Below are 26846 nucleotides of genomic sequence, written 5' to 3' on the forward strand. Positions count from 1 at the left end.
CTGGCACAAATGCAAGCAGGACCTTTACTGCCTCCGCCTGCAATCTGTCTCCCTCTTTCAGACCACATCACGAGAAGACTGGCAGCTCGCTGGGAAAAGGCTCTGATGCTGGGAAAGGTGGGAGCAAACAGAAAAGAATGCCCCCCAGGACGGCCCCAGTTGCAGCAGCAATGGATGCACCACTTACTATTTATTATTTAGTTAGTAAGTTAGTCACTTATGTAGAAGATAACAGGAATAAGAATAAACATAGAACACAGGAAATAGGTACAAATAAATGGGGACAGTAGGACAGGGATGTTAGGCGTGCTGGTGCGCTTATGCACACCCCCTTTACGGGTCTCTTAGGAATGGGGTGAGGTCCATGGTAGAGAGTTTAAGGTTGAAGCTGTGGGGGTTTGAGCATGTAACAATGGAGTCAGGTAGAGCATTCCAGGCATTGACCACTCTGTGGCTGAAGTCACATTTTCTGCAATCGGGTTTGGTGCGGTTTAACTTGAGTTTGTATTAAGACATCTGAAGGACCCAGCAGGTTAGGGATAAATCTCTCCGGTCAAAATCTATGTGGTTGGTTGTCCCGAAGAGGCTGTAGAGATTCTCCAATAGACTTTTATCTATGTGGTTTCTCAAAGTCAACACACATTAATTGAGATGGTATACCATTCATTGATCACCGTGGACTGGTATAGTCCAAGATGATGGGAAAGGACACAGGTATTAAGCCCAGGTAGGGGCTCAAAGGACACTCCAGAGGCAAACACAAACATGCATGCCTGCATGCATACACAACACACAACAAACGAACAGGGCTTTTAAGAGTGCAGCTTTCCTTTGCTAAGTTTCCCAGCCTCCTCTTGCTCCCCCCCCCCTCTTTGGGCTTACCAGACCTGGACCGCCTGCCGCCCCGTGAGCCCAGCAGCCATCCGCCTCCGAGACCCCCCGGGACCCTCTGCCAGGCGGGGACGAACGCCGGGCAGGTCAGCTGCTCACCTGGGGGGAGGAGGACGGGAGGCTCGGCGCCTTTCCTCCCTCCCTCCCGAGGAGGAGGAGGAGGAGGAGCAGAGGCGGCGTGGCAAGGAAGAGGGGAAGCCGCCTCCCCTTCGCCGCCGGTCCCAGCAGCTCCTCCGAAGGCAGCCCGGCTCTACTGTTGGGCCAAGTGACCCGCGAGGGTTGTTTCGTCCTCCTGCCAGTAAGGGGCGCTGCGGGGACTCTCATTTTCTCTGTCTCCCTTTATACCCCGGCCGCCGCTCAGGCCCGAGCTGGGTTCTGCAGCCCTCACCGCTGGTCCATCCCCTCCTCCCCCCCGCCGCCCTAATGAACACCGTGGTTCCTCTTTCTCCGTCTCTTCTCCCTCGGACTCACCCGTGTGGCCGTGACGGTGCGGGAAGCGGCGGCGCGCCTCGAGCAGCATCCTGACCTTCCTCCTCTCGACGGCACCGCAGCGACCACTCGCTGATACGGCGGGGAGGGGGGTGGGTGGGGGGAGGGGGCGAGCCGAAGCAACCGGCGATCCGAGGGGGCGTGGCTTGTAAGGGAGGCCTGAGGAATTCTGGGGGTTGAAGTTTACCCATCTAACAAGGGCCAAGTTTGAAGTGGGGGGGGGGGGGACACACGCTGTGTCAAATACTGACTCCACCTAGTCAATCCGATCGTGAGAACTGTATCCTGCGTGGCTAATTAATTAATTATGGCCCCTTTTTTGTGTGTGGAAAAGAAAACCAGGGGAGGAAAATCTTCCAGTTATGGATTGCAACCTATGGCGATTGCCTTTGAAATGCCCAGTGGGCTGAAAACAAAATATTAAAATAGAATAGAAATGGAATAGAATAGAAATGAATGGAATAGAATAGAATTATGACAGGAGAGAAGAGGAATAGGAATAGAAGAATAGAAAAGAAAAGAGAATAGGAAATTTGGAATGGAATAGGAATAGAATAGAATAGAATTATTTATTGGCCAAGTGTGATTGGACACACAAAGAATTTGTCTTTGGTTCATATGCTCTCAGTGTACAGAAAAATAAAATAGAATGCATTAATCAAGAATCATAAGGTACAACACTTAGTGAAAGTCATAGGTTACTAATAAGCAATCAAATTATACTAGGAAACAAACAATATAAAATTTAAAGATATAAGCAGCATGGTTATAGTCGTAAGTGGGAAGAGATAGGGACTAGGAAGGAAGAGAAGAATAATAGTAATACAGTGTTAGTAGGTGTTATATATACAACAATGTGAAATCGCAACTCACAGTTCTTCAGCTGACATTGACTTTCATAGGCATTGAGTTTTCTCAAGGGCTTGGGATTGATTTGTTAATCAAATTTATATGACTATCCTTATTATGGAAGATGATTGAGATAATGTACAACAGTCCAGAATGTCATTATGAGGTCGTTGGTCTACTTAGTACCAATAGATGCAAGCATTGTGGCCTTTTGTAATTAATGGATGGAAATTTTGTCAATATGCAATATTATTATATATATTTTTCATCCCACTGTTTTATATATAACTCAAAGCAATGAACATACCTAATACTCCTGCTTCCCTTTTTCCCCACAGCAATAGCCCTCTGAGGTGGGTTGAACAGGGAGTTCTTTTATCCCTGGACACATCCATATTTTTCGGAGTATAAGACACACCTTTTTCCTTCAAAAAAGAGGCTGAAAATCTGGGTGCGTCTTATGCACTGAATACAGCATTTTTTGCTTCCCAAAACCCCACCCCCTTCACCAAAATGGCTCTGCATGGCCTCTAGGAAGCTTTCAGAGTGCTCCCGGGGGCTGGGGAGGGCAGGAATAAGTAAAAAACGGCCTGGTGTTTGCTCAATTTTGCACCCCCAGGACCATTCTGGAAGCTTCCTAAAGGCTTTCTATGCCCCCCCTTTTTTTTACAAAAAACGGGCTGTTTTTTGCTCGTTTTGGGGGGGCACCTCCCAGAAGCACTCTGCAAGGCCCCTAAAGGCTATTCATGCCTCTTTTTAGGAAAAAAAACGGGCCCATTTTTGCAAAAAAATGGGCCACTTTTGGGAGGTTTGCAGAGTGCAAAAAGTTTTTTTTTTATTTGCCTCTTCAAAACCTTATACTCTGGTGCATCTTATACTCCGAAAAATACGGTACTTTTTGCATTGGTATCAACACAGGAATAAATTATGGGGGGGGGGTTCTCAACTGGACACCCCCCCATACCTTTATGAAATGTTGCTCTAAAATCCACCTTATACTAATAGTTTCAATTCAGAACAAGAAAAATAATCCCTCAAACTTTGAGCTATAATTCACAACCACTTTTTTCTATCTTTCGTGTTTTATCTAGTTCATTTTCACTGTATTTTATTGTTGGTAGTAGTGGAACTTTCTTTAAAAATGAAATTGCACTAAGATGTATTGCTAGAGCAAATGACTTCTTTGATGTCAAAATACAAATGACCCTTGACTTACAACCATTTGTTTAGTGACCATTCGAAATTACAACCCGCACTGGAAAAAGAGATTCATACTTATGACTGTTGCAGCATTCCCATGGTCGCATGATCAAAATGTAAGCATTTGGCAACTGACGTGTTTTCATGACAGTTGCGTTGTCCCAAAATCAGAGGATCATCTTTTGCAACCTTCCTAGCCAGCTTCCAACAAGCAATTCACTTAATGATTACATGATTCACTTAACCCAGGGGTGTCCAAACTTGGCAACTTTGGGGAATTCTGGGAGTTGAAGTCCACAAGTCTTAAAGTTGCCAAGTTTGGACACCCCTGACTTAACCACTGCAGTTATTCAGTTAACAACTCTGGCAAGAAATGTTGTATGGGACAAAAAGTATTAAAAACTGCCTTGCTTAGCAGTGGAAACGTTGGCCTTAATTGTCATAAGTCAAGGACAACCTATACTTCCGCTTGTAACCAGTAAAAAGTGTGCAGGAAACGTGGCAGAGATGTCTTTTGTGGGAGAGGTGAGGGTGCACAAGCAAAATAACAGCAACATTTTTATAATGGTAGCTCCACTCCCTTTTTACTTGCAGTGCACACAGCTTACACATTAAAAAAGACTTTAATTTTGATTGTGCTATCACAGACATCATTGTGAGTCTGGAATATTCTCTCCAAATATCTCCACTGCATACATTTCTAAAGTTCTTTTTATTTAATATATATCCTTGTCATTTAAAAAAAAGTGCCAAAAAGTCAAATGGAGGACATCTTGTGATCGTTCCATCTTTGAAAATTGTTTCTGATCCATTTTAATCACATTTGGTCACATTTCTTCATGCATTAACTGAGTTTGGCAAGAACTTTAATCTTGTTTAAAGGCCACCATTCCTCCGAAGAAATGTGGTTTTTAATACTCTTGTTCTCAGTTCCAAAGCACATAAAATTCAAAATATATTAATATAAGTCAAAACGATTTCTCAGCATCCATTGCTGTCCTTCCCTCTATGATCACTCCCACTTAACCTTTAGCAGAGTTTCTAGGTAGGAAAACATTTCAAAGTACCAATTGTTCCTTATCAACCTGGCAAATGTAATGAGAGATCTATGGTAGTGAATGTTTATTTGCTGAAGCACAAATGGCATCTGATATTATGATTTGAAAAGAAAAATCAAGCCATGTTGCAATATATTGTCCTTAATCACAACAGTATTTTATCTGCTAAAAGTGACAATTCTAATGGTTGAACTTGTCCAAAAAGGGGAATTTAAGGCCAGATCTTCATGTAGGCAAATGTTGCATATCTAAAAGCAGACCCAAGCCTGAAAAATAGTGTTGTCAACTACAGGTAGTTCTTGACTTACAACAATAATAAAGTTAAGTCATGATGGTTGCAAAAAGGATTTGTCATGTGACTGACTCGATTTTATGGGGGGAAGTGCAGTAATTAAATGAATGTCACGGTTGTTAAGTGAACCAATATTCACTGTGGATGCGGTTTTGTCAAAAATTGGAAGTAAATGTCAGGTTTTAGCAAAACCGCTATAAAGTGAGGTCATGTGGCGATTGGGGCACTGCAAACTGGCATAGATTCAACCTCGTTGTTGAGAACATTGATGGTCAGAACTTTTAGTCCGGGTTGTAAATAGCCCCTTATAGGTCTGTCATAATTTTGAACAGTTGCCAAGTGAACAGTCATAAGTTGATGACATAAGCTGATGTATCAGAGTAAGGTTCTACATTTAGGCAACAAAAATGGAATGCACAGGTACAGTATAGGTGATACCTTGCTCAGTAGTAGTAACTGTGAAAGGGATCTTGGAGTCCTAGTGGACAACCATTTAAATAGGAGCCAGCAGTGTGCAGCAGCTGCCAAAAAAGCCAACACAGTTCTAGGCTACGTAAACAGAGGGATAGAATCAAGATCACGTGAAGTGTTAATACCACTTTATAATGCCTTTGTAAGGCCACACTTGGAATACTGCATTCAGTTCTGGTCGCCACGATGTAGAAAAGATTTGGAGACTTTAGAAAGAGAGCAGAGAGAAGCAACAAAGATGATTAGAGGACTGGAGGCTAAACCATATGAAGAACGGTTGCAGGAACTGGGTATGTCTAGTTTAAGAGAAAGAAGGACTAGGGGAGACATGATAGGAGTGTTCCAATATTTCAGGGGTTGCCACAAAGAAGAGGGAGTCAAACTATTCTCCAAGGCACCTGAGGGTAGAACAAGAAGCAATGGGTGGAAACTAATCAAGGAGAGAAGCAACTTAGAACTGAGGAGAAACTTCCTGAGAGTTAGAACAATTAATCAGTGGAACAGCTTGCCTCCAGAAGTTGTGAATGCCCCAACACTGGAAGTCTTTAAGAAGATGTTGGATAGCCATTTGTCTGAAACGGTATAGGGTTTCCTGCCTAGGCAGGGGGTTGGACTAGAAGACCTCCAAGGTCCCTTCCCACTCTATTATTGTATTGTATTGTATTGTATTGTATTGTATCATCAGCCCAATAATATTGCTGACATAGAGTTTTCCAATCTTATTCCATTAAAATTAGGCCTTCTAGGCCCATGAATCTATTTTAATAACTTACTTTCTTTTAATTTTTGTCTTTTATTTGATTTAAAGCTCAACTGCCTTTCAATGAGGTAACGAAGACTTCCTTATAGTTTAGTCTTAGGATACCCTTTTGAGGTACGATAGATTGAAATTTGTCGATTGTCCAAGGTAAGTTGTTGAGTTTGGATTGGAACGCAGCCAAATTCCAGCCAACATCCTGCCCCCCCCTCCCCCCCCAAAAAAACAAGGACAAAAATAGATCAATGTTCAGATTCTGCAAACACATAAGATTTCAGTCTGGACAAAGCACTGGACAATAGAAGGCAGTAGAATATGAGATGGAATTGTCTTTTTTTCTGCTTTTTAGAGTACCATAATAACTTTTGCTTATACAATATACACACACATACACAGTATGTACACAGAGTTTTCTTTTGACTCATTGATTGAATACAGTCATGTGACATGTGAAGCTCAGAAGATTATTTAAAAACTAATCTCCATTAAACACTGATATAGAAGGCATTTATTTATACATTCAATTTTTATAGCACCTTTATAAATACCTCATATATTATAAATGAGATATTTATAAACATCTCTCAACAGCGGCAAACATCTACAATATTCCTTATTCTTCCTCTTTTTCCCTACCACAACAACCCAATGAGGTGGGTTGGGCTGAGAGAGAGAGAGAATGACTGGTCCAAACTCACCCAGTCAGCTTTCATGCCTAAAGTGGAACTAGAACTCACAATCTCCTAGTTTCCAATACTTTCTTTAAACACAGCCTTGCACACATCTTTCAAACTTACTGGACTAAAATAGAAGATAGCTAAAATGAAATTAAAAAATAGAAACACAAGAAATGAAGTTTAGAAGGAATGAAGTTCACGAAAAGAGGAACCTGGATCTTTTTGTTGACACTGATATTGTTGGATTTTCTCAAACACACAAACATACACAAAATCTCTCATTTTTTCTTTGGCCAGATGTAATTCTCTATGCCTTCACTAGATGGGTCTCCAAAACCATCTGATAGATGTGCTGTGCTGAACTGACAAAGTAGCAGAATCTTGAAGAATCAAAAATCAGAGAAAAGATTGAAGGAAACAACATCAACAATTCCCAAACTCCTGATAAATCACCTTTCAAAAACCAAAGAAATCTGGAAAGAAGGAAGCGAGAAACTTGGCCTCTTCCTGAATATACAAAACAATAAACTCGACCTTTGTAAGGAACAAAAATGTCAAAATAACAATTGTGGTGAAGAGATTGAATAATACAAGAATTCACTTAACTAGGATCACAGATTTCTGAAAGCAGTCAATATAGTCCAGAGATAAAGCATCGAATTGCAGTGGAATCCCATGGGCATACATCGCAGATGGAAAAGCGAAATCATCAACCTGGCAATTAAATGAAGATTAAACTTCTGGACCATGAAAAAAAACTAGACAGGAAGAAAATTGACTTGTTTAACCTGTGGTGCTGGAGAAAGCTCCTGCACATTCCTTGTGTAGTAAAACTGACAAACAAGTCCTGGAGTGTATAAAACCAGGGATATGGAGAGCAAGATTACAACATTCTGCATTCTACAACTTATTTCATCCATGTCATGCAATCAAACTTGTTGGAAAATAATTTGCTCGGAATAAGTTAAAAGTTCCCCTCGCACATATGAGCTAGTTGTTCCCGACTCTAGGGGGCCGTGCTCATTTCTCTTTCAAAGCCAAAGAGTACTGTACTGTCCGAAGATTTCTCCGGGGTCATGTGGCCAGCATGACTAAATGCCAAAGGCACACGGAACGCTGTTTCCTTCCCACCAAAGGTGGTTCCTATTTTTCTACTTGCATTTTTACATGCTTTCGAACTGCTAGGCTGGCAGAAGCTGGGATAAGTAACGGGAGCTCCCTCCATTATACGGCGCTAGAGATTTGAACTACTGAACTGCCAACCTTTCTGATTGACAAGCTCGGCGTCTTAGCCACTGAACCACCACATCGTTGCTCAGTGCTAAGAATGGCTCAATGGTCAGTGATAAAAGGAAATGAGGTCATCAGAAAAACAGAGTAGCTAGACAACATGAAAACCAGCACCAGCCAGAGCATTAAAACAACAGAAAGAAGCCATATAAGATTGGAATAGTAGGAGATAACTGGTACGTAGAATTGTTGATAATTGGACATGATTGAATGGATAGCCTCCTCCTCAGATAGAAGAAATAGTAATGGCAATTTATGTGACTCCATTAATACCCAGAGTTTCTCCATAGCTCTGTGGAACTTAAAATATAGCCAATTAACATCATCAATGTATTGAAAATGGAGTTACAAAAGGAGTGATTTTCTACTAATGTCATTTTTACTCTGCTTTATTATTTTGGTTCTTCTTTTTTTTTTTTTTTTGCTCCATTTTTAGAATTCCGTGATATCAGCCAATAGGTAAAGTCACACAAATGAAATAATTACTTATTACCCGTAAATGTCTGTCTGGCTAGCTGGTTACCTACATACTACTCCCCTCCCATGTTTCCAGGCAGTTTGTGTGCCTAAACCAACGAACGGGCTATAACATCCAATAAAACAGATTTACTGTGTGTGAGTCGGGCGACTGTATAATTCTGTTTAATAAATAAACAAAAATGAATAAAACACCTTTACAAAAATCCACACACTTTTAACAGATAATATCAGGTTCCAACTAAAAAGACTGGCAAACCATTATTTCTTACGATCCTTGAATCAATCTTGAGTCCCAGTAACTACATGGCCCATAATATTTTCTTGGCAACATTTTCAGAAGTGATTGCTGGCACCTCCTTTCCCGGGTTGAGAATTCAGCGTCATCCAGCTGGCTTCCCGATTTAAGAGAGGACTATAACCCAACTTTTCCTGTTCCTGGCCGAATGTTTTTAAACCCTTCACCACACACACTTTCCTGACATCATTACTAAGATTAAAAACCCCACCTAAACAAGATCATCTTTGCCAGGCGCACTTCTGAGAGCCAGGTGCTTCAAAGCACAAGACTCACCAGGGAGATGGTTCACCAGCTACTCTACAGTAGAAACTCCCAAGGGAGAAATTTCATAACACATCTCTTCTCTCAGTGACTGTTCTGGGAAATCCATGTGGACGAGGTCACCAGCAGGGTTACTCAAGGGACACGTGTAGGGTTTTAGGAATTAAAACCAACAAAGGCACAGGTAATGGCGTACAGGACGTACCACTGCTCACCTAGCAACCACTTGAAGTTCTGACCAACCTACCTAAGGGATACTTACAACCCACATTCAAACGTTTACACCACAGCCACATGGCCGCACTTTGAGTGCTTGGCAACCAGGCTTCATCTGCTGTTTGCAGCATCCCGCAGTCATGTGACATTTATAACAATGCAAAACTGCACCCATAGCAAATGAGTGGTTTGCTTAACAGCCGCCGTACTCAGCAACCATGGGTTCACTTAACAACCATAGATCTGGGTGATCACAGCAATTTGTTTAACTCCTGAAAAACAGTTGTAAAATCAGGTTGGTCACGTGACGTGGCTCTAAGACCATCATGACTTGTCCTGATAACAGACAGATATGGCTGTTAAGGCCATAACGCGAGGTGGTTTAGAAAAAGACTTAGAATAACTTTGTTGTCCCTTTTGAATGCACACCAATCGGCATACATTAAAATGAAATTATGTTTCATACAGCACTCAAAGGGTTTCCATCTCTAATGTAAGCATAAACATGACAAGATAAATAAATAATGCATGTGCCCATATATATTATAAGGCATGGAGAAACAACGCAGTCTACTTTGAATGTATACATGTACAGGGCAGGAGAAACAAATCTTTACTAGAGGATGAGGTAGGGCATAGTGGCTAACTTTTTTGTCGTTGTGTGCCGACAGCATGCGCACGTGCCCGCACCCATAATGCAATGCACAAGTGATTCCCACCCTTGCGCATGTATGTGCGACCCCCCCACACTCCCCCTGCCCCCCCCACACGTGCACATGTGACACTTTGTGTGGCACAAGAGCCATGGGTTCGCCATCACAGGCACAGGGAATAAAGAGCACTGCCATACAGAAGCATTCCACTTTGATAGCAATGCCCCTTCTAATTCTGAAATGGATCTTCTAAGTTTCCAAAATTTGTTAATCAGAATATATTTATAACAATTCTGACCAAATAATTACTAGTGATTTGCTGGGTGGGGGCAGGGATTAAGGTGTCGGCCAAGCCAATGAGAGACCCAGTATTTCTCACAAAGCAGCTTCCTGATTGACTTCCAGCCTACTACTTTACAAAGTAGTTGCCTTTGTTTAGAAAATGAGAAGCAAGACTATTGTATCGTGAGCATCTGGAAGAAGTGCAAACTGTGAAATCTAAAAAATGAATAAATCACTTAACAATACCACTTATATTGCAAGTCTGAATTTGTCACCTGATGCATAGCAACTTCAAATAGCATCCACTTGATTTAGCTTCATTGTGATTCTACCATAGTAGACAAAAGATGAAACTGAAAAAAACCCTTTCATTATTGCAACATTTATTCTGGAAAAAATTATGTGGAAAAGAACAGTTGATTCTGCTTGCAAGAGAGAGGGAGGAGTCACAAGGTTGTTTTTTTTAAAAAAAAACATGCTTGGCAAATCTCTTAGAAGCTTTACAAAAGTGTAATAAAAATTACAATCATAAAATCCCCGTCTTCATTTTTTCCATGCCTAGTCATGGTAGGAAGAGAGATTTTAGAGGAATCTTCCTTTTATTTTTTTACCCACTTTCTCAAATCAGTTTTCTTGCATTTGGACTGGAAAAAGAAGTCTCAAAACAGAAAAAGAAATCCAAGCAAACCAATTAAGGCTCACTAGACAAATCTTTGGTCCACGAATCAACAGCTCCTCATTGTTGCTTCAAAACGTCCTAATAGGGCAGGTGCCTAAAAAATTGGCAGCCTTAGGATTGTAGATTTCAACTCCTAGAATTCCAAAGTCAGCCAATATTGGGAGTTGAAGTCCACAAGACTTAAAGTTGCCAAGTTTGGAAACCCCTGAATTAGGGAAACAAAATCTCTAACTCGTGATCAAACAACATCAAGCTAGAAAAACCATTGAGATGAACGGTAAACCCTCCACAAATTCCCAAAGGAATTTTCCCCTAAAGTTCCTAAGATAGAATTTATTGATAGTTGTTGGGAAATTGGGTGCATTTCAAGGCACTTACAACAACCGGGGTTAATAACCCCTCATCTGTGTTGTTCTGTTGGAAGAAACGTCCTTCTGGGTTCAGTTCCAAGTGGGGAAAAAGGCACTGGAAATATGGAGGCTGCATGGAAAGATGGTTTAATAGTGGACAGGGTCACATGGCTTGAGCCCCTGAACAGAAAAGGGGGAATCACATGCTTCCAGATGTTGGGTGAACAAGAAAAAAGAGTGAGATGCTGAAAGTTCCTGGCTTTATACTCTCTGTTCGGCCCCACCTCTCTATTTCCTGTTCCTGTGTAAAAAAAATGTATTCTGATTGGTTGTCAGATTCCCATGGGGCGATGCAGGGACAACTCTCTAGGCTGTGTTTTGAGTCCAAGTTTGGTTGAGTTCCCAGATGCCATGTGGTGAGTTTCTGTAGAAGGCTAATCCTATCTCTGTTATGTAGATGGCCTAATGGCCCATTGAGAAAGGTGAGGGCTATTAAGAGTGAGTCTGTTTCCCCCAAAAAAACATGTTCCCCCCCAAAAAAGATGTTTCTCCATTTCTGATCCAGGGAAATGTAATGTTCTGCATTTTCAATATTTTTCAATATTTCCTAGGATATTTCATTTTTTTGGAGATGGGTGGGTGCTAACTTCCTACAGTTCAGGGGGGCTCACATGCAAATTATTTTCAGGATATTACTTGATGATATTGATTCCATGCTGCAAGCAAATATCCAAACTACTGAAATGTTTACCAGTATTTATTTACTTTATTAGATTTTTATTCCAGCTTTATAATTTTATAAGTAACTCAAGGTAATGAATATGTATATTACTTCTTCCTCTCCTCCTATTTTTTTTCACAACAACAACCCTGCGAGTTGAGTTGGGCTAAGAGAAAGTAACTGGCGAAAATCCCTCAACTAGCTTTCATTCCTAAAGCGCGATTAGAATGCAATTGCATTCCAACTGACCTGTTTCCTCTCTTAGTGTCTCTGTCCATGTCAGGAATTTGTTTTAGCAGCAGCTGCAGAATATGCTGATAGCACTGCCATATTTTAGTCAAAAGTGTCTTCCTTACAAATCCAGTGGAGGCTGTTTCTGCCTTCATCGTTCCTACAGAGCCAAAAATAATCTTCCTAGGTTGCATTAACAGAAGGATAGAGTCAAGATCAGGTAGAACATTCATACTATTTTATAATGCCTTGATAAGACCACACTTGGAATACTGCATCCAGTTTTGGTCGCCACAATATATATATATATATAAAGATGTTGAGACTCTAGAAAGAATGCCGAGAAGGGCGACAAAGATGATTAGGGGATTGGAAGTCAAAATATGTAAACATGGTTGCAGAAATTAGATATGTCTAGTTCAGGGGTGTCCAAACTTGGGAACTTTAAGACTTGTGGACTTCAACTACCAGAATTCCCCAGCTTCTGGGAGTTGAAGTCCACAAGTCTTAAAGTTCCCAAGTTTGGACACCCCTGGTCTAGTTTAATGAATGCAGGGTTCCAATATCTAAGGGACTGAAGAGAGGATCAACCTATTCTCCAAAGCACCTGAAGGCAGGACAAGAAACAATGGTGTCAAGGAGAGAAGAACCTAGAACTAAGGAGGATTTTCCTAACAGTGAGGACAATTAATCAGTGGAAAGATTTGCCTCTGGAAGTTGTGGGTGCTATAACACTAGAGGCTTTCAAGAAGAGATTGGGCAACTATTTGTCTGAAATGGTATGTCCTACTTAAGCAGAGGGTTGGACTAGAAAGAGTTTGTCCCTTCCAACTGTTATTCTGTAAAGTCATACAGGCAGTTTTCATGCCTAATGTGGGACTATGACTAACTGTCTCCTAGTGATTAACCCAGAGACATCCAGCAAGTTTCAAGCCTAAAACAAGACTAGAACTCACAGTCTCCTAGTTATTACATGCCAGCATTTTAATCACTGCACCAAATAGCTCTTAAAACCCTATAAAATATCAAAAAATGGATGGATGGATGGATGGATGGATAAATAATGATACACACTTCCATTTTTCAGGCATGGCACCTTTCTTTTACTGTTTGTCAATTCTGTTTCTGATGAACTGGATATGTCTCTACCTTTCACCTTACTAAAATTAAATGCCTAAAATTAAAAGTGTTTAAAATGTTTAAACCACACATTTTCCCCTGATACTTTATTTACCAGTTCCTCATCCAGCTTTCTGACAGCTTATCAGATTGAATCTGTTTGGCCTGTATTAACCTGTATATTCAGTGTACTGTGTTTTTCCTATCTTGCCTAACTTTATTGTAAACTTTTAGGCTTCTGGATAACAATATTTCTACCTCCCTCTCCTTCAAGCTTTTGTCCAAGAATTCCCCCCTGCATTGGGAGTAGGTCAGGGGACCCCCATCAATGGGTCAGTGATTAAATGTTTCACTTTAATATTTAGCAAGATTTACAGGACAGCCCTCATAATAGGGAGTGTTCCTAGGAGTTTCTTTTATACAAAAAGTGTGAGAGAATAGATCAAATATTATGATAGCACAAGCTGGTCAATTATTAGCTTTTCTGCAATTTCAGGTCAGATTCTACCTTACAAGGATGGCCATTAATATATGATTAAGTGGCAAAGGAATGAGAAAGAATGTTAAGGGCAGATCGAAGGTAAGGTACTAAATCAGATATATATTTGTACCTGCAATCAGGTCTTATTTTTCTCCTCAGCATTCATGTTATTTTTTAACCTATTAATAAAAGGTAAAGGTTCCCCTCGCACATATGTGCTAGTCGTTCCCTACTCTAGGGGGCAGTGCTCATCTCCATTTCAAAGCTGAAGAGCCAGTGCTGTCTGAAGACGTCTCCGTGATCATGTGGCCAGAATGACTCAATGCCGAAGGGGCACGGAACACAGTTACCTTTCCACCAAAGGTAGGACCCACCAGCCTCAGCCCCCGAAGTAGCTGAATTATAGGTTTGCGCCACCGCGCTCGACTGCATCATAATGAATAGTGGTTCACTTAACTACTGCTGCATCCACTTAATGATGGTCACCAAAAAGCCTACAAAATCAGGTCAGTCACATGACTGACCTATCTGACAATGGTTACGATTTACACCCATAGGGGGCAGATTCCATTACAATCATAGTTCAAGAACTACCTATACAACAAAGAGGAAAAAGCTGTATAAAACTATGAAAATAGGCTGTTGCTAGTATAATTTTATGTTAATAAAATCCCTCTTTTGTCTATGTGGTCGTACTCCTGTATTCTAATATAGAAGTATGACCACATAGACAAGAGAGGGATTTTATTAACACAAAATTATACTGGTAAATTTGTTAAATCACACTACTAATCAGCCAGACTGGATGGTTGCAGAAATCAGAATTCAAGATAATAATCAAATTCTCTCAGTCCTACAAAAAAACAAGACGGCAGTGTAGAGTAGCTCGAAACCCAAGGCATCCATGATAAAGTTTACATACAACTTTCAAACATGGATTGGTTACCATTCCAAAGCAACATCCACTGCCTGATGTAATAAATGAATGCCAGAATATCGGGCAATACTGGAAAAATTGGATGGGATCACTCTAATACAGTATTCTCGAACTCTGCAACTTGCAAATGGGTGGACTTCAACTCCCAGAATATCTCAGCCAGTATGGTTAGCTAGAAAATTCTGGAATTGAAGTCCATGCATCTTTTAAGATGTGTAGGTTGAGAAACTTAGACTTAGAATTTAGAATAAATTTATTGTCACTTTGAATGTACGCTAATTGGCATACATTAAAATGAAATTTCATTGCATATAGCTCAAAGGGTCACTACCTCCAATATATACTACATAAAGATAAAGGTTCCCCTTGCACATATCTGCTAGTCGTTCCCGACTCTAGGGGGCGGTGCTCATCTCCGTTTCAAAACCGAAGAGCCAGCGCTGTCCGAAGACATCTCCGTGGTCATGTGGCTGGCATGAGTAAACGCCGAAGGCACACGGAACGCTGTTACCTTCCCACCAAAGGTGGTTCCTATTTTTCTACTTGCATTTTTATGTGCTTTCGAACTACTAGGTTGGCAGAAGCTGGGACAAGTCATGGGAGCTCACCCCGTTACATGATGCTAGGGATTCGAACCGACGAACTGCCGACCTTTCTGATCAACAAGCTCAGCATCTTAGCCACTGAGCCACCGCGTCTCTTAACCTATTAATACAAGGTATTAAAATACTAATTAAGATTCTCACCTCCTTCACACTATGTATTCTATGACATTGGGGAATTTCAGCTCTTCTTCTACTTCTTGATAAGCAAAAGACCACAAAATCTGCCTTCCATACAATTAAGACATAGAATTGTTCCAAATGAGCTGTTTGGCCCCTCCGTGTCTCTGCCCATGTCAAGAATTCCTTTTAGTAGGACTACTGAAAGTGCCTTCCTTTGAAAACCCAGTGGCGGCTGTATCAGCTTGCATTGTTCCTAAAGAACAAAAAATAATCTTCCTCTGAGTCTTGAATGATTCTCGAATTAAAGGCAATCCACAAAATAAAACACAAAAAGACCCAAAGTTATGTGTAAAATGCTCTTGGCAAATGGACTAAACCAGCACATTCCATGAATGGAGTTTCTTGTTTTGCCGGAAAACAAGACTGAATTGATTAGAATACAAATAGCAAAAGAAATTCCAAATCTTTTTGGTTCTTCTTTAGAGAAACACTAGTCTAGCTAGCTAACCAGGATTAAGCCTGGGTAATATTTAGAAGGGGAAATATTTACAGTGGGAAATGCTTATTTGTGTGATGGTTTATTACACACCTTTATCAAGACATAATAAAAAGCAGAAAAATATCATAAGCACAGAATTCCCTCGGATAAAATTTAGTCCACAGCTTAACAGGTAGCTTAGTAAGGCAGTATCAACAATTGAAATCAATCCAAGGCAACAGCTATACTTAATGAAATAATTCCTCTAGTACAATTAGGAAGGTAGATGTCCACAATGAAAATAGAACAGGTGTTGGGTGGAATAACCAGGCTCTTTAGTAACTTGCAAAACTAATAATTATTTCAACCCCAGTTTAAAGGCCAATCAGCTTTCACAGAAGTGAACAGAAAGAGGAAGTTGATTTTAGAATCGTAAGTTCAGGTCCTGGAAAAACTGATATCCTTTTGTGCATGTGGGGTATGTTGGCACACATACAAATTGTGCATTGCTTTGAGCCTATGGTCACTGTTGCCATCCTGACTACAGGTAGAATAGAATAAAATAACAGAGTTGGAAGGGACCTTGGAAGTCTTCTAGTCCATCCCCCTGCCTAGGCAGGAAACCCTATATCATTTCAGACAAATGGCTATCCAACATCTTCTTAAAAACTTCCAGTCTTGGGGCATTCACAACTTCTGGAGGCAAGTTGTTCCACTGGTTAATTGTTCTAACTGTCAGGAAATTTATCCTCAGTTCTAAGTTGCTTCTCTCCTTGATTAGTTTCCACCCATTGCTTCTTCTTCTACCTTCAGGTGCCTTAGAGAATAGTTTGACTCCCTCTTCTTTGTGGCAACCTCTGAGATATTGGAAGACTGCTATCATGTCTCCCCTAGTCCTTCTTTTCATTAAACTAGATATACCCAGTTCCTGTAAACCGTGTTTTAGCCTCCAGTCCCCTAATCCTCTTTGTTGCTCTTCTCTGCACTCTTTCTAGAGTCTCCACATCTTTTTTACATCGTGGCCACCAGAACTGAATGCCGTATTCCAAGTGTGGCCTTACCAAGGCATTATAAAGTGGTATTAACACTTCACGTGATCTTGATTCTATCCCTCTGTTTATGTAGCCTACAACTGTGTTGGCTTTTTTGGCAGCTGCTGTACACTGCTGGAGGCAACTTACGATCACAATTGAGCCCAGAATTTCTGTTGTTAAGTGAGACATTTGTTAAGTGACTTTTGCTCCATTTTGCAACCTTTCCTGCAGTGAATCACTACAGCTGATAAGTTAGTAACCCAGTTGTTAAGTGATTCTTGCTTCCCCATTGACTTTGCTTGTCAGAAGGTTGCAAAAGGTGATCACATGATCCCAGGACATTGCAACCGTCATAAATATGAACCAGTTGCCAAGTGTCTGAATTCTGATCACTTGACCATAGGGATGCTACAATGATTGTAGATGTGAAAAATGGTCTTGTCGCTTTTTTCCAGTATCACTGTAACTTTGAAAGGTCACTAAATGAACTTTTGTAAGTTGTGGACCACCTGTATTTGAATGCTGCTAAGTCAAACTCAGCTTAATTACGAGTTTACTTTCTGTCTTCTAATACAATCACATAATTCCACCCCAGTTCTGAATTGATTTTTTTTTTTGGTAGTTTCTGCAAAGTTGCCAATGCAACAATGTCTTAATTTTTCTTAATAACTCAATTAAATACTCCATTTTCTTTTTATTAGCAGCCAAAGATGTGGTCAGATGACATCACTAAAGGGAAATTGCATTTCGATAAAGCCAGACGCCACAAAATGGACCCATTGACACTAGCAAATCAGGATTGTTTTGAAACTGCTTGTTTCCTTCTGTTTGATATCCAAATAAATAACCATTGGATGAGTTCAGTGGGGAGATTCAAATAATTTAACAACCAGTTCTCTGCCCTAATGACCGTCTGGGTAGGCGTGGCCATGGTGGGCGTGGCCAGGGGGTGTGACAGGCAGCAGTCAGCCTCCTGCACCCCCTAGGGGAAAAATGGGCCGAGGGGGGGGGGCATACCGCACACTCCCTGTGCCCTGTTTTGGCCCTAGTAGCTTCCCTGCAGCCTCCTGGGAGCAAAAATAGGCCAAGGGGAAGTGTGCTACACACTCCTGTGCCCCTTGTAGGGCCTGGTAGGCCTCCCTGCACTTACCTGGGAGCCAAAACAAAGCATGTGGGGGACTCCTGGAAGGGACAGAGCAGAAAGGGGTGGGGCCAGCCAGCAATTTAACTGGCTGAACTGCCCAATCCGGCTGAATACCACCACTGGATGAGTTCATTAGCATCACTTTTACCATTACCTTGATAAAGGCATAAAAATGGCAGCAGACAACTTCTAAAAATTCATAACTGTTACAGGTAAACCTCGAGTTACGACAATTCACTTGTTGACTGTTCGAAGTTAACACAATAACCCCGAGTATTTATGACACAGCCCCCAAATTACTAATGTTGCAGCACCGTGGCAGTTGTTCATCCTTACAAAAGTCCGCAGAGGCATTGCAACATTCTTCCCTTCTATTTCTCCCACAATTGCTTCCGCCCCTCCCATCCTACCACTCTGGACTCACTTACCTTGCAAAGATCTACTCTCCTCTCTGCTGCGGTTTCTTTGAGAGCGGGATAATTTCGCTTCCTGCATTCGATCAGTTTTCAAACGCTTTTCGTGGACCAAGATTGAAATGTTCAGGGTGCCATGATCTCGTGTGACTTCAGCCCACCATTCTCTGCAAAAGCGGACGGGTGCCTGAAGTCGCGAGGGATCATGGTGCCCAGGCCATTTCACCCTTGGTGCAGGAAAAGTGTTTGAAAGGCAACAGGATCATTGAGGGAGCAAAATCCCATCGGATTGCAAACGTTTTGAGCGAAGACTGGAAGCTTCTGGGGGCCATGATCTTGCATGGCAGAGAGGCTGGAGAAGAGACAGCTCATTAGATCTTCACAGTGTAAATCACCTGGCATGGCAGGATGGGAAGGGGAAGCAGTTGTGGGGAGCATGAGGCATCTTAGTGGGTTGGGGGAGGCCTTGGGTCAGGGGTGTCAAATTCAGTTTCATTGAGAGATGCATCAGGGTTGTGTTTGACCTTGGGGGGATGTGGTGGGCATGTCTGCAATGGACTCCTGCAACCCTCTGCCTGCAAAAACGGAGCTTGCGAGTGCTGCCCGCGGCCCTCACGAGCTCAGTTTCTGAGTGTGGTGGCCTCCTGCAACTCTCTGACAGTGAAAATGGAGTTGGGAGTGCTGCTCGCGACCCTCGTGAGCTCCGTTTTCAGCTGCGATGGCCTCTTGCAACCCTCTGTCAGCAAAAATGGAGCTTGGGAGGATTGCACGCGGCCCTCCCAAACACCATTTTCGCTGGCAGAGGCACTGAAGGCTGGTCCTTTCCTGTTTCCAGAGCAGCCCCACGGGCCATATCTGAGCACCCACGGGCCTTGAGTTTGACACCCCTTAAGACCTTGGGTGGTCTTAAGCAGGTTGCCTGTTCCATCACTAGACACCCCTCCATGGTCTTCCCCACTCTGAGATACCTCATATGCACTTAACGATCTGCACATTTGATTAGCAAATGCCTGGGCAAAAGCAGGGAGTGTTCACGTTCATTTTACGTGATTCACTCCAACGAATCCTCAGGTTATGAATGTAATTGGCAGGCTCCATTACATTTGTAACTCAAGGAGTTCCTGTATTTATTTGGTGGGCTTTTTCTTTTTTTAGTTTTTGTACACTGACTTTTTAAAAATCCTTAAAAACAATGGGAGATGAAGGAAGCAAGCAGGGAGCCCAGCCAGTTTTTTAACAAACGAACAAACAAGGTTATTTAGAAACAGCGTATATATTTCTAGAGACTAAATAAGGTGACCAACTTTTTTACAATGAAAAGGAGAACAAATAAATTGGAAAAAATATATCGTAAATAAAAGAAATATTTTATTCATTGCAACAATAATACACTAAAATATGATATATGCATAATAAAAACATTTGCAACATTTTATATTGTAATTATGCTTACATGCCTGTTAATTATTATTTAAATGAGTACTTTCCATTTAATTAATATTTTTTGTCAATGTATCATCTTTTAACAATATATTGGAAATATCTGAACAAGAAATATCCTTCATATTGAATTTTATGGCAAGTGCTGCAGCTAGAGTATCAACATTCAATCTCGATTTCTCACTTGTCGAAAAATCATTGGTAATTGAAAAAAACTCTTTCAACTGCTGCATTAGTTCCAGGGCAGCACAACGTAAATTGAACAAGTATAAATAAATGTTCACATGGAATATGTTCATTTTTGAAATGTCTGAAAATATCCACCCATCTTTTATCAATTTCAACGTGTTGATTTTCCCATTGTATTAATTTTTCAGAATTTAAATATACATTCAGTCTTCTAATTTCTTCAAAGAGACAATTGTCGTCTATTTTAATGTCTAGCATTTCTTTAGATAAACATTCAACACAAGATTCAATATCTGTTCAATATACTTGCGATGAAGTAAAAAAAACACCATTAAAAACTGTTTAATAAAATACGTCACATAACGCGCAACAGATTAGCCTTCAAATATCGAAAAGGAGGACATGTAGGAGGACACTTTTCGAGGGAGGACAGAACTTACAAAAGAAGGACTGTCCTCCCTAAAGGAGGACGGTTGGTCACCTTAGACTAAAGAAACCATTCTGTTGATAGCATTTCAAGTTACCAGTATCAGCGAAGCTGTTTGAACTGTCCCGAGATTTGTTTTATTGATTCAATAGAGCAGGATGGAAAGAAGCTTAGAGATGTTAGTGGCTCCTAAAGCATCAGAGATGGATGGATAAAACACCAGTGTTTGCTTTGTAGTGTTTACAACTTTGATCAGGGATCAGAAATCTCTAGCTCTAAATATGGCCTGGACACTTTTGGCATGCCGATTTTTAACAAGCACTGCTTTTCCATTTCATAGAGATTGTTCAAACTCAGCAGCCACTTCTGTTTGTTAGCTTTCACCCTGTTAAAATGTTCCCAAATCTCTGCTAATCTTTGTTAATGCTTCTCCCTTTAAGGCAAGGCTAAATGTACATCTGAAAATATCTGATATGTTTCTAAGAAGAAATTACTTTATCAAAAGTAGCAATGCTTTTGCTTTTAGGCTATAAGCTTAATGATCTATTTACATGTTACTATGACACTGAAATTTCAGTGTAGCATCTGAATGCGTAGCATTCTGTTGGCCAGAATAATTTTTGCTTGATTTAAATCAGGGGTGTCCAAACTTGGCAACTTTAAGACTTGTGGGCTTCAGCTGCCAGAATTCCCCAGCCAGAGAGGCTGGGGAATTCTGGGAGCTGAAGCCCACAAGTCTTAAAGTTGCCAAGTTTGGACACCCCTGATTTAAAGCAAAAAAACAAAAACAAAACAGAAATAAACAGAAATTTCATCACAGTCTTGGCTACTGCCTAAATTATTTTTTGTTTCAGACTGGAATTTAGTTTTGGAGTTGAAAGTTATTGATTCAAAATAGTAAGAGATATCATCTAAATAGGATCTAATTAGGACCTATCTAATTCTATTGGGGAAAAAATATCGTGCCAATTATTTTGTGCTCTGTATTGTTTTTATTTTGGATGTACATTGGTAGAATAATAATGGCCTTGCTTTTTTGTGTCAGTTTCATGGATTCAAATCAGTAATAAGGAAGTTTTGTTTATTCCAGTGAAGTTTGCCTTTGTGGTGCCATCTGTCTTAAAAAGATAGATAATTTCTGTTTCATTGCACTTTTCCTTCCTTGATGGATAAAGTCATCCCTTGGATATTAACATTTTCATTTATTGATTGTCTGGTATGATTCATTGAGACTTCAAGGTAGCTAACAGAATTGAAAGCAAGAACAGAATAAAAGAAACAATAAATGGACAATGATATCAAAATCACCTAAAATTTTCAAATAGTGGTAAAACAGATGTACCGTATTTTTCGGAGTATAAGATGTGCCGGAGTATAAGACGTACCGAGATTTTGAAGAGGCAAATTTTTTAAAAAGCTTTTGCACTTGGCAGGCCTCCCAAAAATGTCCTGTTTTTCACAAAAATGGGCCCGTTTTTTGTCAAAAAAAAGAGGGCATGCATAGCCTTTAGGAGGCTTATAGAGTATTCCTGAGGGCTGGGGGGGGGGCAAAAACGAGCAAAGAAATGGCCTGTTTTTTGCTCATTTTTGCCCTCCCCAGCCCCCAGGAGTACTCTGGAAGCCTCCTAAAGCTATGCATGGCCATTTTTGCAAAGTGTGGCAGGAGGCTAAAAATGCTGTATTCAGTGTATAAGACGCACCCAGATTTTCACTCTCTTTTTTGGTTGAAAAAGATTTATACTCCGAAAAATATAGTATCTTGATGATTTCCTAAACTAGTGGTTAAGGTGCCAGGCTAGAAACCAGGAGACGGTGAGTTCTAGTTCTGCCTTAGGCATGAAAGTTGGTTAGGTGTCTTAGGCCAGTCACCTATCTCAACCCAACTCTCCTTACAGGGTTTTTGGGAAAAATAGGCAGAGAAAGGAATATTATGTATGTTCACCTCCTTGAGTTATTTGTTCAAGTAATAAAGGTGGAATAAAAAAAAAACTTTAAGTGGAATGGAGAACAAACGCAGTTCCCAAGGAATCTGTGCTTCTGTAATCCTCATGGAAAGGAGAAATCCCAATCTGGATGCCCTAAGGCAGGGGTGTCAAACTCAAGGCCCGGGGGCTGGATGCGGCCTGTGGGGTGCTTAGATCTGGCCCGCAGGGCTATGTCCTGGAAACAGTGAAGGACCATCCTGCAGTGCCTCTGCCAGCAAAAACGGAGCTTGGGAGAGTCGCATGTGTTTTTGCTGGCAAAGGGTTGCAGGAGGCCATTGCAGCTGAAACAGAGCTTAGGAGCCCGTTGCCGCTGGCAGAGCAGTGGTGGGTTCGGCCGAACTGGTAGTGGTTTGGCAGCTGGGTCACTGGAACCGGTAGCATCCCAGGCCTGCCCTGAACTGGTTCCCTGATCAGCACCGTCAGCAACGCCATCTTGTTTTTCAGTTGTGCGCACAGCGAAGCATGCACACGAGCAAACCAGCAGTAGTGCCAGCTGGCACCAACCCCTGGGGCAGATGGTTGCAGGATGCTGTCACAGCCGAAAACAGATTTTGGGAGCCCATTGTCACTGGCAGAGTGCTCACCACAGTTGCCCCCTGATCAGAGGTGTTATTCTGCCAGTTCGCCCCAGTTCGGGCAAACCAGTAGCGACAGCGGTGGGAGGCTCCGCCCACCCACCCAGACATCATCACAGATGCTCTGTGCATGCTCAGAAGGGAGCGCTCCCAGTTCCAAACCAGTAGCAAAGATAAGAGGATTTCATGCCTGCCCGACACGAGTGTTGTCAAGCTGGCCACGCCCACCTTAGCTATGTCCACCCCTGCCCTCCGAAGTCAAACACAACCCTGATGCGCCCCTCAATGAAATTGAGTTTCATACCCCTGCCCTAAGGAAATACTTTCACAGCATGGGGGCATCTTCAAAAGAATTTCTGGTGCATATCTTATCTACCTGATTGCCCTGAAACCAGAGAGATTGTCCCTTAGATAACCGAAGAGACTTATAGGTAATACAGGGATGAAGGAGGCAGGTATGTTTTATCTCCCTGTGTGTGTCAACTAAAACTTTAAGGCAGAATTGTTCTCCTTGTGATGAAAATCTGAAGAAAATGGATAGGCCAGTGCCCATCCCAGTTTTAATTCTTACGGTCTGCCTGTCAGATAGACTTCTGGATCGACCCGATGACTTTCAGGCATAATCCTTAAAATATATGCAAAATAATTACATTGTCTTAACTCCTCCATCTTTGAAATGTGGGTCCTTTTGAAAAGCAAAGAAGAAGGAAAGGAACAAGAATCGTAGGAGTTTGGGAGAGTGGGAGGGAGAGGGAAGGGAGGCTAAGATTCTCCCCTAATATCTGATTAAAGTTAGCATTTAAAAAAAAAAAGGATTCTCCAGCTAACAAAAAACAAATTCTCCAGAGGTAACATCTATTCCAGGGGTTTCTATTTTTTAAAGGCCTAGGAAAAAGTTTGCTAATAATTGCACTAATTTTAGTTTATTTATTTTTGGCTTCTGCTAGTTAATTGTATTTATTGTATTTATTGTCATTAATAAGAGTTGAACTGAGGGGCCCTTGCTGCTCTCTGAGTTGGCTTGTTTTCTTGCAGATGTTTCATTACCCAAACTATGTAACAGCTGCAGTGCTAGCAAGGAGTGCTCCTTGCTGTCAGTGTTAGATCGGGTAAAGGAAAGGCACACAAGGCTTAAAGGCAGCAACAGCTCTTTATTAACTCTGAAACAACTATGTACAATCCAGCGAAGGTTCAGTCTGACAGCAGACCTTTTATAGGGAGCTGTCAGACCCTTCGACCAATCAGGTTGAATGTGGTTAACAGTTTCTTGATTGGGGTATTATTTACTGGATTGTTGGTCTGATGTTAACCTTGGAGTTGATCTAGGCTGATAGGGCTGCTGCCAAAGAAGCCAACAGCAAACAGGCCAATGAAAGAATCTCTAAGATCACCCTCACCAACACTGAAAGGCAAGCCACTAGAACCGTGATGGCAAACCTGTGGCATGGGGAGCTCTCTCTGTGGCTATGCAAGCTGTCGCCCCGCTCAGCTCCACCACGCATGCGCCTTCCACCACCAGCTGATTTTCGGGTCACTGCTCTGCCTGCGGGGGACGCGCGTGCATGTGCAAGGAGCGGGAGTTGCATGCACATGGGTGGGGGCGGAGAGAGTGGGAGGAGCAACCTCCTGTGCCCCATTTTTGGACACAGGAGGCTTCAGGGAGACCTGCTAGGCAAATGTGGGCGTGGGGGGGGATCGCATGCATGCACAGGGGGAGCGCTGGGAGGTTGCGTGCATGCGCAGGGTGGCAGGGGAGTCAAGGGGGGTCATGCACACATACACAGGGGGGCAGGGCGCATTTCATTATGGGTGTAGGCACACACAAGTTGTCAGTGACGTGCGGTGAGGTTTATGACTGGTGAGGCACTGACACAGTGCTGGGTTTCAAATATTTTTAGACTTGTGGACTTCAACTCCCATAATTCCACAGCCAGGCATGCTCAGTTCCAATTTAAAGCGACAGCATTTGTTTTTCTCCTTTGCTCCTTCTTTCTTTTTCTTCTCCTTCCCCTCCTTCCTCCCTCTCTCCCTTCCTCCCCCTCTCTCAAACACACACACACACACACACACACACACACAGAAGTTGGATTGGACTATCTCTCCTACTCCTTCCCTCTCTCACTCACTCTCAAACAACCCCCCCCCCACAAAAGTTGGATTGGATATCTTTTCCAGTGGCTTGAAAGCAGCTCCTCTGCCATCCTGCCCCCCATTCCCCTGCTGCCTTTCCCAAACACCTCCACCATTGCAAATGCAGCCTGCTGTCTGGGTGGGAAATGCCTGGAACACAATAAAGCCCACCTACCACCTCCTGCTGGCAGGCTGGGGTGAGAGGAGAGGCAGAGAAGCCGGAGGGGAGCCGAGCCGAGCCTTCCAAAAGAAAGAGGCTGGGGGGAAGTGTGTGTACTACAGCATGGCTCTTTGCCTGACTTCCTGCTTCCTCCTGTGGTCTCCTCAGTGCTCGCTTGTGCTCTCCCTCCCCAAGTGTAGTTTGATTGCAGGTGGAGCCACGTTGCCTTTTCAAACTTGTAATCAGTGAAGCTGGGCTAGATTTTTATATAGTTTTATCCAGCTGTGTGTGTGAGAGAGAGAAATGAATGGGGGCCTGGGGAGGAAGTCACTACACTTGGGGAGGGAGAGCACCAGTGAGGTTAAGCAGAGTCATCCACGGTGAGGCAGCAACTAGCTCAGCTTTTTCCTTTTTTTTTTCATGATGAGAGTGGTGAGGCTGTGCCTCACTTGCCTCACCTGACTGCACGTCACTGCAAGTTGTGTCATCTGTGTGTGTGTATAATTTCAGCATGCAAGGACAAAAAGATTAACCATCATTGTACTAAAATATAAAAGCACAGCAAACCACACTCCTTACTAGCATTGATAATATTACTTAGCTTGGGTAATGAAAGGTCTGCTAGAAAACAAGCCAGCTCAGAGATCAGGAAAATGTCCCTTTATGGTCACTGATACATATTTTCGCAGTTTCTGAATATTGGAGTGCCTTTGTGCAACTTGCCACTTCATTACATCAAAGAATTGGTGGTTAAGAGGCTGTCTGTGATTTTAGCAGCCTTCCTATTTCCTCCACCATTAAATTAAATCTTGTGACATTTGGAATTCAAGTGGAATGTTAACCTTTCCTTCTTTCCTTCTTTTTAAAAGTTTGATTCTACTTACTGTAGGTCTTGTGAAGTTGATGGACCAAAAGAGCTACATGCCTCCTGCAGGAGAGATGGTGCTCTGAATTTCATTTTTATAGCCTTTTTTTTTTTGGCCTTTTTCTTTTGCCAGTGGTTTTCATAAGCTGTGGAAGTCCTGTGTCTCACACACATGATGGAGTCATAGGTGGAAGCTGCCAGGTGAGGTGATTTCTGGAATGCAAAGGGGGAACAGTAACCACCACCCTGCAATTACATCAAGACAAGAGGTAGGACAAGTGTGGGGAGACTCAGAAGTCTTCTGGAAAGTAAAGTTATTGTATATAGCCCTGCCACTAAAAAAGTATTTACAATCAGGATTCAATCATGAAGCCTACAACATGTTTTATTTTCAGCATTCTTCAGTAGGAAGTTAGCACCCACTCCTCTCCTAGAAAAATGAAATATCTTAGGAAATATTAAAAGGGCAGAATATTTTCCCTAAAAGGGTGACAGAAACTCAGCCCCATCTCCCACTTTTGTCAATGGGCCATTAAGGCTTGGGCCAGTCTATTCTACATAACAAAGATCCACTTTCTTCAGGCAGAGCCATAATAGGA

This window comes from Natrix helvetica, assembly GCF_964273705.1.
Source record: "Natrix helvetica genome assembly, chromosome: Z".
Classification (NCBI taxonomy): Eukaryota; Metazoa; Chordata; class Lepidosauria; order Squamata; family Natricidae; genus Natrix; species Natrix helvetica.